Source organism: Dermochelys coriacea, chromosome 4, assembly GCF_009764565.3.
Source record: "Dermochelys coriacea isolate rDerCor1 chromosome 4, rDerCor1.pri.v4, whole genome shotgun sequence".
Lineage (NCBI taxonomy): Eukaryota > Metazoa > Chordata > Testudines > Dermochelyidae > Dermochelys > Dermochelys coriacea.
In genome coordinates, this window is record NC_050071.1 from 124,214,682 (window position 1) to 124,231,251 (window position 16,570).

Genomic DNA, 16,570 nt, shown 5'->3' on the forward strand with positions numbered 1-16,570 from the left:
AGTTAGTAAGTAATCTAGCTACAAAATGCATCAGGTTTTCTTTGTGTTTTGGCTTGTAAATTCTCTGTGCTGGAGGGAATGCATGTTCCTGTTTTTGTGTCTCTTTGTAACTTAAGGTTTTGCCTAGAGGGATTCTCAGTTTTGAATCTGATTACCCTGTAAAGTATTTACCATCCTGATTTTACAGAGGTGATTCTTTACCTTTTCTTTAAATAAAATTCTTCTTTTAAGAACCTGATTGCTTTTTCATTGTTCTTAAGATCCAAGGGTTTGGGTCTGTGTTCACTTGTATCAATTGGTGAGGATATTATTATCAAGCCAAGGAAAGGGGGTGTAAGGGCTTGGGGGGATATTTTGGGGAAATAGGAACTCCAGTGGTCCTTTTCCCTGGTTCTTTGTTAAAGCACTTGGTGATGGCAGCATTTTACCTAATCCAAGGGCAAAGACTTTGCCTCCAAAACTTGGAGAAGTTTTAACCTAAGCTGGTAGAAATAAGCTTAGGGGTCTTTCATGCAGGTCCCCATATCTGTACCCTAGAGTTCAGAGTGGGGAAGGAACCTTGACATGGGGTAAACAGTTAGGTGGTAAAGTTTGTAGATTTTACACAATTATTCAAGTACAATGCAGACTGTGAAGAGTTACAAAGCAATCTCACAAAACTGAGTGACTGGGCAACAGATGAAATTGAATGTTGAGAAATGTAAAGAAAAATGTACATTGTAAAACATAATCCTAACTATACATAAAAAATGATGGGGTCTAAATTAGCTGTTACCACTCAAGATCTTGTGGACAGTTCTCTGGAAACATCCGCTGAATGTGCAGTGGCAGTCAAAAATGCTAACAATGTTAGGAACCATCAGGAAAGGGGTAAATAATAAGAAAGTAAATATCATAATGCAACTCTATAAATCCATGGTATGCCCACACCTTGAATATTGCATGGAGTTCTGGTTGCCCCATCTCAAAAAAAATATATTGGACATGGAAAAGGTACAGAGAAGAGCAACAAAAATTATTATGGGTATGGAACAATTTACATACGAGGATAGCTTAAAGAGACTGGGACTAAGCAGCTTGGAAAAGAGATGACTAAGGAGGGATGTGATAGAAGTCCATAAAATCATGACTAGTTTGGAGAAAGTGAATAAGGAAGTGATATTTACACACTCACACAACAAAATTTCATCAGGGGATCCCTGATTCTTAATCAGCAGTAGGTTTAAATCAAACCAAAAGGAAGTACTTCTTCACACTTTTCACAGTCAACCGGTGAAACTCGTTGACTGGGGATGTTGTGAAGGCCAAAACTATAACTGGGTTAAAAAAAAAAGAATTAGATAAGTTCATTGAGGATAGGTTCATCAATGACTATTAGTCAAGAGGGTCAGGGATGGACCTCCGTGCTCTTGATGTCCCTAGCCTCTGACTGCCAGATGCTGGGACTGGACAATAGGGGATGGATCATTTGATCATTGCCCTGTTCTGTTTGTTCCCTTTGAATTATCTGGTATTGGCCACTGTCAAAAGACAGGATACTGGGCTAGATGGACTATTGATCTGACACAACATAGCCATTCTTAGGTTCTTATGGGCTTGACTTCACCAGTGTTGTCAACTCTCATGATTTCTGAGTTTGACTGAAACTGGTCTGATTCTTTATATGTATTTTTCTTAATAAAATTAATTACATCTTGCTAAACATGTTTTATAATCCAAGGTCACTTGTCCTTTCTGTGTTGATGATGATAACTGCCACTTCTCTTGGATAAGGGAATTGCTGGTGCTTAGATACCTCTGGAAATCAGGCCAGTTAGACTCCTAACTCCATATTAAGGCAGTTAACTAACTTCAGGCACTCAAATTTGAAAGTGTTGCCTAAGTGCCTGGGCCAAAGTTGCACAGTAAATCACTGGCTGAGCAAGGTATAAAACTAAGAAGTTTGTGGTTCCCAGCCCACTATCATAAAATATTAACCCTACTGCTACTTCACACCTATATTTGGCCATGAAGCACTTTAGAAAGATAATGGTAAGGATTTCTCAGAGATGGGGAAACTGATTGGAATAGCCCTTATTCCCTACTCAGAAGTTTTCCAATATTCTACATTTGTTTGTAATCTTCAGAAAGGATTTTAGCCTCTTCAATTCTTTTTTAGTTGCTTAACTTAGTACTTTGTGTCTTAAACCTTTGATCTAAGCCCTTTGCACTCTTTTGTTCTATCTGTTTGCCACTCAGAACCCCATGTATTTTCCCTCCTTCTTCTATTTCTCTTCATTCTTCTTCTCACTTTAATCTTTCTGTACTTTAGCTCCCCATGTTCAGTTCAGTTTATATATATATATATATATATATACACATACACAAACACACACACACACACACACACACACACATACGCCCCTTGCCCTGAAGAACTTAGTGTAAATAGACAAAGCAAGGAAGGGAACTGAGTGAGGTCACATTGCAGATCAACACCTGACTCTCCTGAGGGCCCAGTGTAATGCCCTCACCACTGAACCACAATGCCCCTTCTCTCACAAAATTCAACTCCCCCAAACATCCATCCACTCAGGTTAGTGCTGCCCAGCCCACTCTTTGATTTAAGGCTTTGTCTATGAACAATGATTTTTTTCCCCTGCCACATCAAATTCCCAGCTTCTCTCCTGTAATGCTGCAGTCGCTGTTTCTCTTTGAAGCAGAATTCTCAACTCAAATTATTGGCGTGATCGCAAGAACACCTCAGAAATGTATTCATGAGACTTCCCATGAAACTGGATAAACCTGAGGAGTGAGTTGAGACAAATTTTAAAAATAAAGATTAATTGTGTATTGCTGCTTGCATTCGTTATTGGATCTGCAACAGAAAGGAATATATTTGCAGGGAACAGAAAGCACATTGGCTTTTAAACAGGTATATTAGTGGTGGTGGTGGTAAGAGTGCAACTGTCTTAAATGAACAAACACTGTGTGAAGCCCAGTCATCCATCTGTGTTCTTATACCACGCCTGTCACCATGGTATTTAAGTGCCTTCCAGCTATACATGAAAGAATGTGACTAACCACTGTCTAGTAAAGGGTTCAGCAGTTTAGTTTAGATTCACCTCGATTCACACTCCCTGGGGAGTCGTCTAGATCGGGAAACTTGTACTGGTGTCACTGCATCATTGCAAGCCATTTTATGGAGACATGTTGTACCAGTGTAAAACAGGCCTTGCTGTCGTGTGACTTAGCCTGGGATTCACTATTATGTGTTTACGATAGGGATTGTGTTACAGGGCACTGCTGGGCTGCAGTGATAGTGGTGCAAGTTTCCTTCCTCTAAAACAAGCCCTGGCACTTTCAATTTCATGTTCAAACGAATTTCATGTACTCAGCCAAAGCCAAAATGTTTAACATGGTTTCATGTCAGAAACATAAATCCATTCTCAGGATCTGTGAGAAAAGAGGCAACTACTGTGACAGAAGCAGCAGTAGAAGGATGGGTTACCCATGCATGGAACACACATTAACAAATACAAATGTGGTAACTGAACCCAAAAAGGGCACAAATCCAGTAGCAGATTACCATATGGGCGCACGGGGCCTGTGTTCAGGGACTCCAGCCATTTGCCCCCCAGGCCGGAACTCCAGCCCCACCCCCTGCTCCTTCTCTTTCTCCCCCAGGACCCCACCCCCTGGCCAGGATGGGTGGACACAGGTGTTGTGGTAGGCTGAACACTGAGCATATTCCCCCTGTGCAGAGCTGCCCCACCCCCAAGCCCTTCTCCTTCCCCCCTCCATCCCTCTCCTTCCCCCCCATTTTACACATGGGTATAGTGAAACACACAGAGGTTACGTGAATTGCCCACAGTCAAGCACAAAGTGAGTCAAGTATCACGGCTAGTTAGAGAACTCAAGAGTACTGACTCCCAGTCTCCAACACTTACCAATAGATTATTCTTTTAATAAAAAAACCTCACATCTCACCTATTACAATATTTGGCACTCTAGCAGAGTTCTCTAGCATAATGCTGTATGATGTGCACAGACAGTTGCAGCTGTCCACACTCACTTACCTGAAACTACAGGTTCCAAAACTACTGTCACAAGTATCTGCAGGGTTATTAATTCAAAACCAAACAATTTATTGACAAGATGATAACTTTAAGATAAGATCTATAGTGCATTGAACCATTTATCTTCATTCATATTTATGTCTTTGCTGCCTATTTTATATTAGTGTTTGATTCTTTGACATGTAAAGAGACAAGGCACCCACCCTAAGCAGCTTACAATCCAGTATTTTTTCAATAAATATGTAACTTACATTTAGTGTTTTTAAACTTCAAGCTGCTTCATAAAAACTAAATAATTAATCCTCAATCCCAGCTGGGAGGTAACTACATAAAAATCATGTTATGATGTGGAAACTCAGACAATACAAAGTTATGCAATAAGCAAAGATCACCTAGCGAGGAAGAGAACTCATTTTTCTGGCTTCTCAAACCACTTAAAAAGGAAAAATTACATATTGTGTCTATGTTAAACAGGAATAATTGAAGTATTTTAAATCATTACATGTTTTTCTTTATTAAACCAGTTGGAATAAGATAGGCAGTTCTAATGTATTTAAAACAATAAAGGCAGTAAAATAAAGTGCAGCCATTATACATGATTCCTTTGTTGTCGTCAATAAATAGCTGGTTTTCCCCCATAGGTGTTTTTAAAAAAATACTTTTCCAGGCAGCCCAGTACATTATATACAAGCTATCATGGTTTTTCTGCTCCCCTCTCACCTTCACTCAGATTCCTTCCTTCCTTCCCTATTTGAATGGGCCTTTTAGACAGCCAAAATTCCCCCTCTTTTAAATGTATACACATACTGCTCCTTCGCTCCCTGTATTTGTAAACAGACCTTCCCTTCTAGGGGCCCCCCGAGCTCCTCCTCCCCCACAACCCCGCCCCAGTCCCTTTTTAGCAAAACTGGGCATTTGTCCCATTTGCTCTTGTCAGCTGATGAGGGACAAATGCTCAGTTTTAGCAAAAAAAGTTGGGATGTCTGGGGCAGGGCTTCAAAAGCGGAGTGTCCTGGCCAAAACAGGACATATAGTCACCCTAGACTGTAGTAAGAGCTGCCCGGGCAGCTGTAGGGAGCCCCAGTCCCTCCACCTGCCCTGGGCGAGGAACCGGGTTGCCCAAGAGCAGCCCCCGATCCGTGTCCCTGCTCCCCAGGGCACGCCATCCAAGACAGGTGGAGGGTCCAGGACTCCCCAGAGCAGCCCAGGCTCCCTGGGCAGCTCTTACCATGGCCCAACTTTCAGCCAGGCCAGGAGGCAGGGCCATGAGGGGAAGGGTAGGATCAGGGGGCGGGGTCCCATGGTGGTGGGGGGCAATGTTCTTTGTGCTCAGGGTCCCAATAAATCTTTATCTGCCTCTACAGAAATCACCCAGCTTATGGGTGCCAGAGTTTCTTAGGGGTTTGTGCTTCTTTTGGAGGAGTCTGGGTTATTGCTGTTTTTTGTGTTTGCAACGTATGTGCAATTTTTTTGGTGCCTGTGCAACTTTTGTGACCATACTTCAAAATGCTGACCCAGCAGCCAATATAGTTGTTTTTTTTAAATGCAGTTGCAATAGCCATGTGACATCTTACATATCAATCCAGTTACACCTCCCTTATACATTCCAGTTCTTAAGGTTCTTGTTGACCTTTTGTTAGTGGCACTTCCATTGTTTCTTTTAATGGTGCTAAAGATGTCCAGATTTATTTGTTGAAGCTAATGTTCTTTTGTTATCCAGGTGAGATGGTCTAGGAAGCCTAGAAAGACAGTCTCACTGATTTATAAAAGGCTCCAGCTCCAATTGTTATAAACTGTAATGAGATGAGTGGCTGTGGGGTCAAATGAATATTTAAGCACAACCTAGTACTAATTATTCAATTATATTATTCCCATGAGAGATGGTCTGAAATTTCTCATTTAAAAAAAATTGTCCTTTTCTTTTTCACCAGCTTTAATACCCACACAGATATTAGCTGCCAGGATAAATGAATACACTGATATGAATGTAAAGGACTCTTTAGTGCTAGTATGTGGAACTTGTCTCATTCTGAAGTTCAGTGAAACTCTCTCTTATGGATGGGGTGCAGTATATGAAACTGAGGATGGATATAAAATCTACACTGTGGAGTAGAGAGGAATTATTATCTTTGTTCCATTAGTTAAGTTGTTTTCATAGACCAAGATTTTCAAAAGAACTAATAATTTTGATATTTTGGGGTGCCCAACATGGAACACCTTAAAACGGGCCTGATGGTCAGCACTTTCTGAAAATCACATCCATTCAAGATGTTTCAAGTTGGGCAACAGTTGCTTCTGAAAATCTTGACCCAGATCTTTAAATGGCCATTGTTTGCTTTTATCTATCTGTTTATTCCTAGTTTTATGATGTGTCTATGCACAATGATGCAGGTCAGGGTCACTGAGCTCCATGATGCAGGATACGGCCCAACATGAGTAACCTCCCCAGTGTGGAATAGAGATAAGAATTGTACCTTGGTGTTGTATATTCTAGTTCCATTGTGTGTGTTGTTTTTCCAAAAGTTATATGGCATCTATGAGCTTTTATCTGGCATAGCGCATTTATCATTGTTGTATCTATGTGCAATATCAGAAACATCCTTTATATCTATTTTGGGCCTTCTGAAGAATATCACCTATTTTAAAACAGTTTAAAATTTTATTCTTCACTGTTGTAGTGCTTTCTCAGAAGCTTGAAAATAAATTGTCTTTTTCTATCAAGTTTTTAATTTTTCATCTGGGAAAACTTGCCACATTGTTATAGTGGATATTTAATTATAATAACATGTAATCAATCCAGTACCTCCTAATTAAAAGGTCTGAATTGGTATGTTTCTCTTAATTTGCTACTTTAAGCGCAGGTATCATCAATGACATAGCCAAACAGCTTTCAGAAGAGCTCACACTGGTGGAGGCGGAGAGTGAATTGTGGGGGGACGGGGAATGGTCTAACAAAAAAGCATGGAAGATGTTATTTTTTAATGTGGATTAAAACAAATCAAAATCCAGAAAGCATTCCTTCCCAAAGTACAGCATCAGTTAACCAAGACTTCCTGTTAACTGAATTTGGGTTGTTCTGGTAACTGGGAATGTCCCAAACCATGGCTCCTCTGAAAAGCCAGCCAACCCTCTTCAGGTATGGGAAATGTACTCAGTAACACAGCTAAATACAAGGTGGAACAGATTATTTAGCATAAGTAGATAACACATTTCAAGAGACCATTCAAGGTGAAGGTTTCAGGATAGCAGCCATGGTAGTCTGTATCCGCAAAAAGAACAGGAGTACTTGTGGCACCTTAGAGACTAATAAATTTATTTGAGCATAAGCTTTCATGGGCTACAGCAGTGGCCTGTTAACACCCCTCCAGTCATAGAGGGGAAAGGAAAACAGGGCGAAAAGCAGGTGGGGGGGCATTTGTTAGTGTGTTAGATTGTTGTAATAAATCATAAATCCAGTGTCTCTCTTCAGTCCATGATTTTAATGTCTAAAGTTTCCCAGACCTGAAGAATCATAGAATCATAGAATCATAGAATATCAGGGTTGGAAGGGACCCCAGAAGGTCATCTAGTCCAACCCCCTGCTCAAAGCAGGACCAAGTCCCAGTTAAATCATCCCAGCCAGGGCTTTGTCAAGCCTGACCTTAAAAACCTCTAAGGAAGGAGATTCTACCACCTCCCTAGGTAACGCATTCCAGTGTTTCACAGAACTCCTCTGTGAAGCTTGAAAGCTTGTCTCTTTCACCAACAGGTGTTGGTCCAATAAGAGATATTACCTCACCCACCCTGTCTCTCTAATATCCTGGGACCAATACAGCTACAACATTACTGCATTAAAGGAAGAGTGGTGCTTATACCCCTTGGTTTCAAAGGAGGGATAACCCAACCCATAACAATACTGTAGCCCAAAAACACTTCACATTATTAAATAGTTCTGTAAGGCAATAGCACTCCAATCTATTCCAAACACACACACTGTCGATATAGTCTGAATTTATCCTCTTCCTGGGATTTATTTTACAGTTAAATGTAATACCAAATATGAAATTAAGTCAGGTTTCTCTCAAACTTAGCATGGCTGTTGCTAGGACTTCTTCCTGTGGACAGTTCTCCTTTCCTCCTTTTTTTTCTTGTCTCAGTCATACTTTCTGTTATATACTGTTAACAGGGTGGCACCCACCTCTCATGAGCGCCCTTTCTGGCTAGGTACAGCTGCAGTCTCTAAACAATCCTAGTCCTGGTACCAGGCCATATCCCCAGGGCATTGGTTTTGTCCTCTCTGGGCCCTTCTGGCCCTAACTCAGCCACTAATTAATTTAGATCCCTCTTCTGGGGGTGAATCGCTGTCCAGTTATAGGACACTTCCCCAGTGACCTATGAGGGGATCCTGGCCCACCCACTACTCCTGGTCCTACTCAGGGACCCTAAGGGTATGTCTACACTATGAAATTTGGTCGAATTTATAGAAGTCGGTTTTTTAGAAATCGTTTTTATATAGTCAATTGTGTGTCCCCCCACGCAAAATGCTCTAAAATGCTCTAAGTGCATTAAGTGCATTAACTCAGCGGAGTGCTTCCACAGTACCGAGGCTAGCATTGACTTCTGGCTTGTTGCACTGTGGGTAGCTATCCCACAGTTCCCGCAGTCTCCGCCACCCATTGAATTCTGGATTGAGATCCAATGCCTGATGGGGCAAAAAACATTGTCGCTGGTGGTTCTGGGTACATGTCATCAGGCCCTCCCTCCCACCCTCTGTGAAAGCAACAGCAGACAATTGTTTCCCGCCTTTTTTCCTGAGTTACCTGTGCAGATGCCATACCATGGCAAGCATGGAGCCCGCTCAGCTCACTGTCACCGTACGTCTCCTGGGTGCTGGCAGACACGGTACTGCATTGCTACACAGCAGCAGCAACCCATTTCCTTGTGGCAGCAGGCGGTGTAATAGGCCTGATAACCATTGTCATTATGTCCGAGGTGCTCCTGGCCGCCTCGGTAAGGTCGGTCAGGAGCACCTGGGCAGACATGGGCACAGGGACTAAATTAGGAGTGACTAAACCAGGTCATTCTCTTTAGTCCTGCTGGCAGTCCTATTGCACCATCTTCTGCCGAGCAGCTAGGAGATGTGGATGGCTAGCAGTCCTACTGCACTGTCTGCTGCCAGCTAAAGATGTAAAAGATAGATGGAGTGGATCAAAACAAGAAATAGACCAGATTTGTTTTGTATTCATTTGCTCCCCCCTCCCTCCCTCCGTGAAATCAATGGCCAACAATCGTTTCGGTGAGGTCTGTCAGGAGCACCTTGAAAAGTTTAATGGAGATTCAGTCCTGCCTGAAATGCCGGGGGGAGGGATAGCTCAGTGGATTGAGCATTGGGTTGCGCATTGGTCTGCTAAACCCAGGGTTTTGAGTTCAATCTTTGAGGGGGCCATTCTGTGTGACAGTTGTTTTTGTTTCTCCTTGATGTAAAGCCACACCCTTTGTTGATTTTAATTCCCTGTAAGCCAACCCTGTAAGCCAAGTCGTCAGTCGCCACTCCCTCCGTCAGAGCAACGTCAGACAATCGTTCTGCACCTTTTTCTTTGCAGACGCCATATCACAGCAAGCACGAAGCCCACTCAGATCACTTTGGCAATTAGGAGCACATTAAACACCACACGCATTATCCAGCAGTATATGCAGCACCAGAACCTGACAAAGCCAAATCGGGCGAGTAGGCGACGTCAACGATTTGTGACGAGAGTGATGAGGACATGGACACAGTCTTCTCTCAAAGCACGGACCCTGGCAATGTGGGCATCGTGGTACTAATGGGGCACGTTCATGCGGTGGAGCGCAGATTCTGGGCCCAGGAAACAAGCACAGACTGGTGGGAGCACATAGCGTTGCAGGTCTGGGATGATTCCCAGTGGCTGCGAAACTTTCGAACTTTGTGACTTGCTTTCTCCTGCCCTGAGGCACAAGAATACCAAGATGAGAGCAGGCCTCACAGTTGAGAAGCGAGTGGCAATAGCCCTGTGGAAGCTTGCAATGCCAGACAGCTACCGGTCAGTCGGGAATCAATTTGGAGTGGGCAAATCTACTGTGAGGGCTGCTGTGATGCAAGCAGCCAATGTAATCAAAGATCTGCTGATATCAAGGTTAGTGTCTGTTCTGGGCCAAGGTGCTCGAAGCACCACAGGCCTGGCAGGAGTACTCTGAGGAAAACGAGGCTTACACACAGCTGTGAGTTATTGGATTTACTGAAGATTAGTGACCCACCCGCAACGGGGACTCCAAGCATTGCAGTCATGAAGGCGGGGAACCCAGCACACCGGAGCTCTGCCTGGGACGGAGTCCAATGGAGGAGCAGACAGTCAGCATTAATAAGCACTACACAGAAACAGCTCATAAATATAGAATTAGGTACTTCCCAAAGGGGGCTATCCGCTACCTGGCAAAGGGCCATGCAAATCAGCTGTATCCTTCAATAACTATCTATGTCCTACAATAGCAAAGCAGCTATGTCCTTCAGTAACTATCTATGTCCTACAGTAACCTCTCAGCTCGAGAAAGCAGAAATTCCCTATCTAGGCCATAATAAAGTCTTCCGCAGTCCCCTACAGTGACCCTGGGAAATGTGCAGGTCATAGTGGATGGCTTTGCTGCAATGGGATTCCCTAACTGTGGTGGGGCAATAGACGGAACCCATATCATAGAATCATAGAATCATAGAATATCAGGGTTGGAAGGGACCCCAGAAGGTCATCTAGTCCAACCCCCTGCTCAAAGCAGGACCAAGTCCCAGTTAAATCATCCTAGCCAGGGCTTTGTCAAGCTTGACCTTAAAAACCATATCCCTATCTTGGTACCGGAGCACCAAGCCAGTTAGTACATAAACCGCAAGGGGTACTTTTCAATAGTGCTGCAAGCACTGGTGGATCACAAGGGACGTTTCAAGAACATCAACGTGGGATGGCAGGGAAAGGTGCATGACGCTCGCTTCTTCAGGAACTCTGGTCTGTTTCAAAAGCTGCAGGAAGGGACTTTCTTCCCAGACCAGAAACTAATTGTTGGGGATGTTGAAATGCCTATAGTTATCCTTGGGGAACCAGCCTACCCCTTAATGCCATGGCTCATGAAGCCATACACAGGCAACCTGGACAGTAATCAGGAGCTGTTCAACTACAGGCTGAGCAAGTGCAGAATGGTGGTAGAATGTACATTTGCATGTTTAGAAGTGCGCTGGCGCAGTTTACTGACTCAGTTAGATCTCAGCGAAACCAATATTCCCACTGTTATTACTGCTTGCTGTGCACTCCACAATATCTGTGAGAGTAAGGGGGAGATGTTTATGGCAGGGTGGGAGGTTGAGGCAAATCGCCTGGCCACTGGTCACGCGCAGCCAGACACCAGGGCGGTTAGAAGAGCATAGAAGGGTGTGGTGCACATCAGAGAAGCTTTGAAAACCAGTTTCATGACTGGCCAGGCTACGGTGTAAAAGTTCTGTTTGTTTCTCCTTGATGAAACCTCCCCCACCCCCTTGGTTCACTCTACTTCCCTGTAAGCTAACCACTCTCCCCTCCTCCCTTCGATCACCACTTGCAGTAGCAATAAAGTCATTGTTGCTTCACATTCATGCATTCTTTATTAATTCATCACACAAATAGGGGGATAACTGCCATGGTAGCCCAGGAGGGGTGGTGGAGGAGGGAAGCACCGGGAGGAGTGGTGGAGGAGGGAAGGATAAGGCCATACAGCACTTTAAAAGTTTAGAACTTTAAAACTTATTGAATGCCAGCCTTCTGTTGCTTGGGCAATCCTCTGGAGTGGAGTGGCTGGGTTGCCAGAGCCCCCCCCCACCGCATTCTTGGGCATCTGGGTAAGGAGGCTATGGAACTTGGAGAGAGGGCGGTTGGTTACACAGGGGCTGTAGCAGCGGTCTGTGCTCCTGCTGCCTTTCCGGCAGCTCAGCCGTACGCTGGAGTTTATTAGCTTGATCCTCCAGCAGCCTCAGCATTGAATCCTGCCTCCTCTCATCATGCTGCCACCACTTTTCAGCTTCAGCCCTCTCTTCAGCCCGCCACTTACTCTCTTCAGCCCGCCACCTCTCCTCCCGGTCATTTTGTGCTTTTCTGCACTCTGACATTGTATGCTTCCATGCATTCGTTTGTGCTCTGTCAGTGTGGGAGGACAGCATGAGCTCAGAGAACATTTCATCTCGAGTGTGTTTTTTTCACCTTCTAATCTTCACTAGCCTCTGGGAAGGAGAAGATCCTGTGATCTTTGAAACACATGCAGCTGGTGAAGAAAACAAAAGGGACAGTGGTATTTAAAAAGACACATTTTATAGAACAATGGGTACACTCTTTCACGGTAAACCTTGCTGTTAACATTACATACATAGCACATGTGCTTTCATTACAAGGTCACATTTTGCCTCCCCCCACCGCGTGGCTAGCCTCCTACCCCTCACCCCTCCCCGTGGCTAACAGCGGGGAACATTTCTGTTCAGCCACAGGCAAACAGCCCAGCAGGAACGGGTACCACTGAATGTAGCTTAAGAAAAGCACCCTATTTCAACCAGCTGACCATGAATGATATCACTTTCCTGAGGATAACACAGAGAGATAAAGAACGGATGTTGTTTGAATGCCAGCAAACATACACTGCAATGCTTTGTTCTACAATGATTCCTGAGTACATGCTACTGGCCTGGAGTGGTAAAGTGTCCTACCATGGAGGATGGAATAAGGCTGCCCTCCCCAGAAACCTTTTGCAAAGGCTTTGGGAGAACATCCAGGAGATCTGTGAATGCCAGGGAAAATTAATCATTAAACACACTTGCTTTTAAACCATGTATACTATTTAAAAAGGTACAATCACCAGAAGTCCCTTCTCCACCTGGCGGGTCTGGGAGGCAGCCTTGGGTGGGTTTGGGTGGTACTGGCTCCAGGTCCAGGGTGAGAAACAGTTCCTGGCTGTCGGGAAAACTGGTTTCTCTGCTTGCTTGCTGTGAGCTATCTACAACCTCATCATCATCTTCCTCGTCCCCAAAACCTGCTTCTGTGTTGTCTCCATCTCCATTGAAGGAGTCAAACAACACAATTGTGGTAGTGGGCGCTGAACCCCCTAAAATGGCATGCAGCTCATCATAGAAGCGGCATGTTTGGAGCTCTGACCTGGAGCGGCCGTGTGCCTCTCTGGTTTTCTGGTAGGCTTGCCTCAGCTCCTTAAGTTTCACATGGCACTGCTTCGGGTCCCTGTTATGGCCTCTGTCCTTCATGCCCTGGGAGATTTTCACAAATGTTTTGGCATTTTGAAAACTGGAACGTAGTTCTGATAGCACCGATTCCTCTCTCCATACAGCAATCAGATCCTATACCTCCCATTCAGTTCATGCTGGAGCTCTTTTGCGATTCTGGGACTCCATCATGGTCACCTCTGCTGATGAGCTCTGCACTCACCTGCAGCTTGCAATGCTGGCAAACAGAAAATGAATTTCAAAAGTTCACGGGCCTTTTCCTGTCTACCTGGCCAGTGCATCTGAGTTGAGAGTGCTGTCCAGAGCGGTCACAATGGAGCACTCTAGGATAGCTCCCGGAGACCAATACCATCTAATTGAGTCCACAGTACCCCACATTTGACCCGGCAAGGCCGATTTCAGTGCTAATCCCCTTGTCAGGGGTGGAGTAAGGAAATCGATTTTAAGAGCCCTTTAAGTCGAAAAAAGGGCTTTTTTGTGTGGACGGGTGCAGAGTTAAACCGATTTAATGCTGCTAAATTCGACCTCAACTACTAGTGTAGACCAGGGCTAAGAATAACAGCCATGCACCACCATGTCCCTTTAATAAAACTGCTTTCAGTTCCCTGGGCCACTTCCCCACAGCCCCACCCTTCACCAAAGCTTCACCCTTACATCAGGGCTCTTTTATGTTCAGGCCCAGCAGCCATCCAGGAGCTCTTTTGTTTCCCTAGTCCCTGCCAGCACTCCATGGTGCTGCAGTTTTATTTGGCCAGCCAGGAGCACCATCTGCATTCTTCTGGTTCTAGCAAGGAACTGACTGGTGCTAGCTCTGCAATTCCTTTTAGCCTGCAATCCTCTGATTGGCTAGCTCCTTGCAGCTCCCTCTGATTGGACTTAGATCCATTGCTCCTTTCCCGAGATGGGTGTGGATGGACCCTGAGGCTTCTAGCAGGGAGCCTCTTGGCCTAGTCCATCCCATTACATATACTCTTAGGTTGGAGCTAATAAGGCCTAAATCATCTGGTTGCTAGAGTGAGTCAGTGAAAAGCTCTGCCTTACAATATAGGGTGCTAGAACCTGATATTCTATCCAAGTACAATGACAGAGATATATAAAGCATCACAACACAGAGAGTAAGAAAGGAGATGTATGCAATATTTTCAGATGAATAATTAAAATGATAGAAGATTGAGGAGGTAGAAAGAAAAACAGGAAGGCTGTTGTGGCGGGTGCTACAATGAAAATAGCTCACAAACCAAGGCTGATAAGGTTGTATTGAGGTGCAGAGTGCCAGTACTAGCCAAGTGGAGAGGAAGCAACTCAAGACACACAGTCCACAAAGTAGCCTGGAACAAGTCCATGGAAGGATTTGAAAAGGAAATGGGCACATCTGACCTTGATCAATGATTGGTAACTTTTTGTTTGTGTCTTGTAGCCTTAATGATGAACTGGAATACAAATAATAGAAAATTGCAAAACGTAAACAGTGATGCACAGAGATCCAGATTCTCCAGTCTGCTAAAGCCATCATGCGCCACAGGGAGCAGGCACAAAATGTCCCTTAAACTTCCCTCTTGCAAAGGGAATATCAGGGACATTTCAAGGGAAGGGCATAAAGGGAAGTTGACCCAGGAACCCTAATAATATCAGCCATGCACCACCATGTCCTTTTAACAAAACTGCTTTCAGTTTTGGAATTTTGATACCCCTAATTGTCCATCAGAACCAGTTGTGGAAGATACAGTAGATCTCCTAACTTCCAACATGGTGGCCAGAGAGCTGCACCAACTCCCTGCAGCTGCCCTTCTCCACTGCATCCAAGCTGGTGCTGTGAAGTATTTTTAGGTCCCTACCTGCACTTATAATAATAAACTTCCTCAGTAGCTCTATAAAGTTTATTTGCAAATTTGCTATCTCGTGCAGCAACTAAGTGTACTGCTGACAAGCCAGAAATATACAAAAAACCAAGCATGCAAAATGTTACTGTCAGGAGAGTAATGATGGCATCAATCTATGTTCATCCCCAGGTGTACTTGTGTGTTGTAATGACAAATTAGTGGCAAGGAGTGAGTTGATTGTGGTATTTAAGTATCTTCCCAGAGAGAAAATAGCAGGAGCAATAGAGCCCTTTAATCTAGCAGAGAAGGCATAGCAAAAACCAATGGCTGGCTGGAATTCAGACCAATTCTAATCAGAAATAAGGCACAGATTTTTAACAGTGAGGATGATTGACCATTGGGACAAACTATCAAAGGAAATGGTGGATTCTCAATCTCTTGATGTCTTCACATCAAGAGTGGATGCCTTTCTGGAAGATATGCTGCAGTAAAACACAGGTCATTGGGCTCAGTGCTGGGCTAACTGGGTAAAATTCTATGGCCTGTGTTATACAGGACTAGACTAGATGATGTAATGATCCCTCCTTTTCATGGATGTCAAACTTTTTTTTTTGATTTTTTCCTTTGGGGTCAAACTTTCTTATGCTTAGTTTAGCCCTAAAAATGATTCTGGTGGGAAAATTTCTGAATAAATATAATTTCAGCAGTTGTTGTATAATGTGCATGTTAAAAATAATGCATTTTAAGGAGATTTAAAAAAAAATTCTTTCCTTTATTTTCATTTTTGTGTCCTTCCAGAAAACTCAAAGGTAGGATTGATTTGAAACTTCAGGCTTAGACTATATGTGTTCCTGAATTATAAAGGTGAGCTTTGCAAAATTTTGGGGGAAAAAGAGTTTAAAATAATTTTGAAGCTTCAAAATGATATACCACACATACACAGTATTTCATTTTGCTGATTAATAGTTGTCATGAATATAAAGGGAAGGGTAAACACCTTTAAATCCCTCTTGGCCAGAGGGAAAACCCTTTCACCTATATTCGGGCTGCGGAATGCACCCGCCACCTTCCAAAGACTTGTAAATGGTCTCCTAGCGGGATTAGGAGAATATGCAGTCACCTACATTGACGATGTGGCCATATTTTCAGGTTCCTGGGCAGAACACCTGGAACATCTACAAAAAGTCTTTGAGCACATAAGGGAGGCAGGACTAACTGTTAAGGCTAAGAAGTGTCAAATAGGCCTAAACAGAGTGATTTACCTTGGACACCAGGTGGGTCAAGGAACTATCAACCCCCTACAAGCCAAAGTGGATGCTATCCAAAAGTGGCCTGTCCCAAAGTCAAAGAAACAGGTCCAATCCTTCTTAGGCTTGGCTGCATATTACTGATGATTTGTACCACAATACAGCCAAATCGCTGACCCACTGACAGACCTAACCAAAAGAAACAGC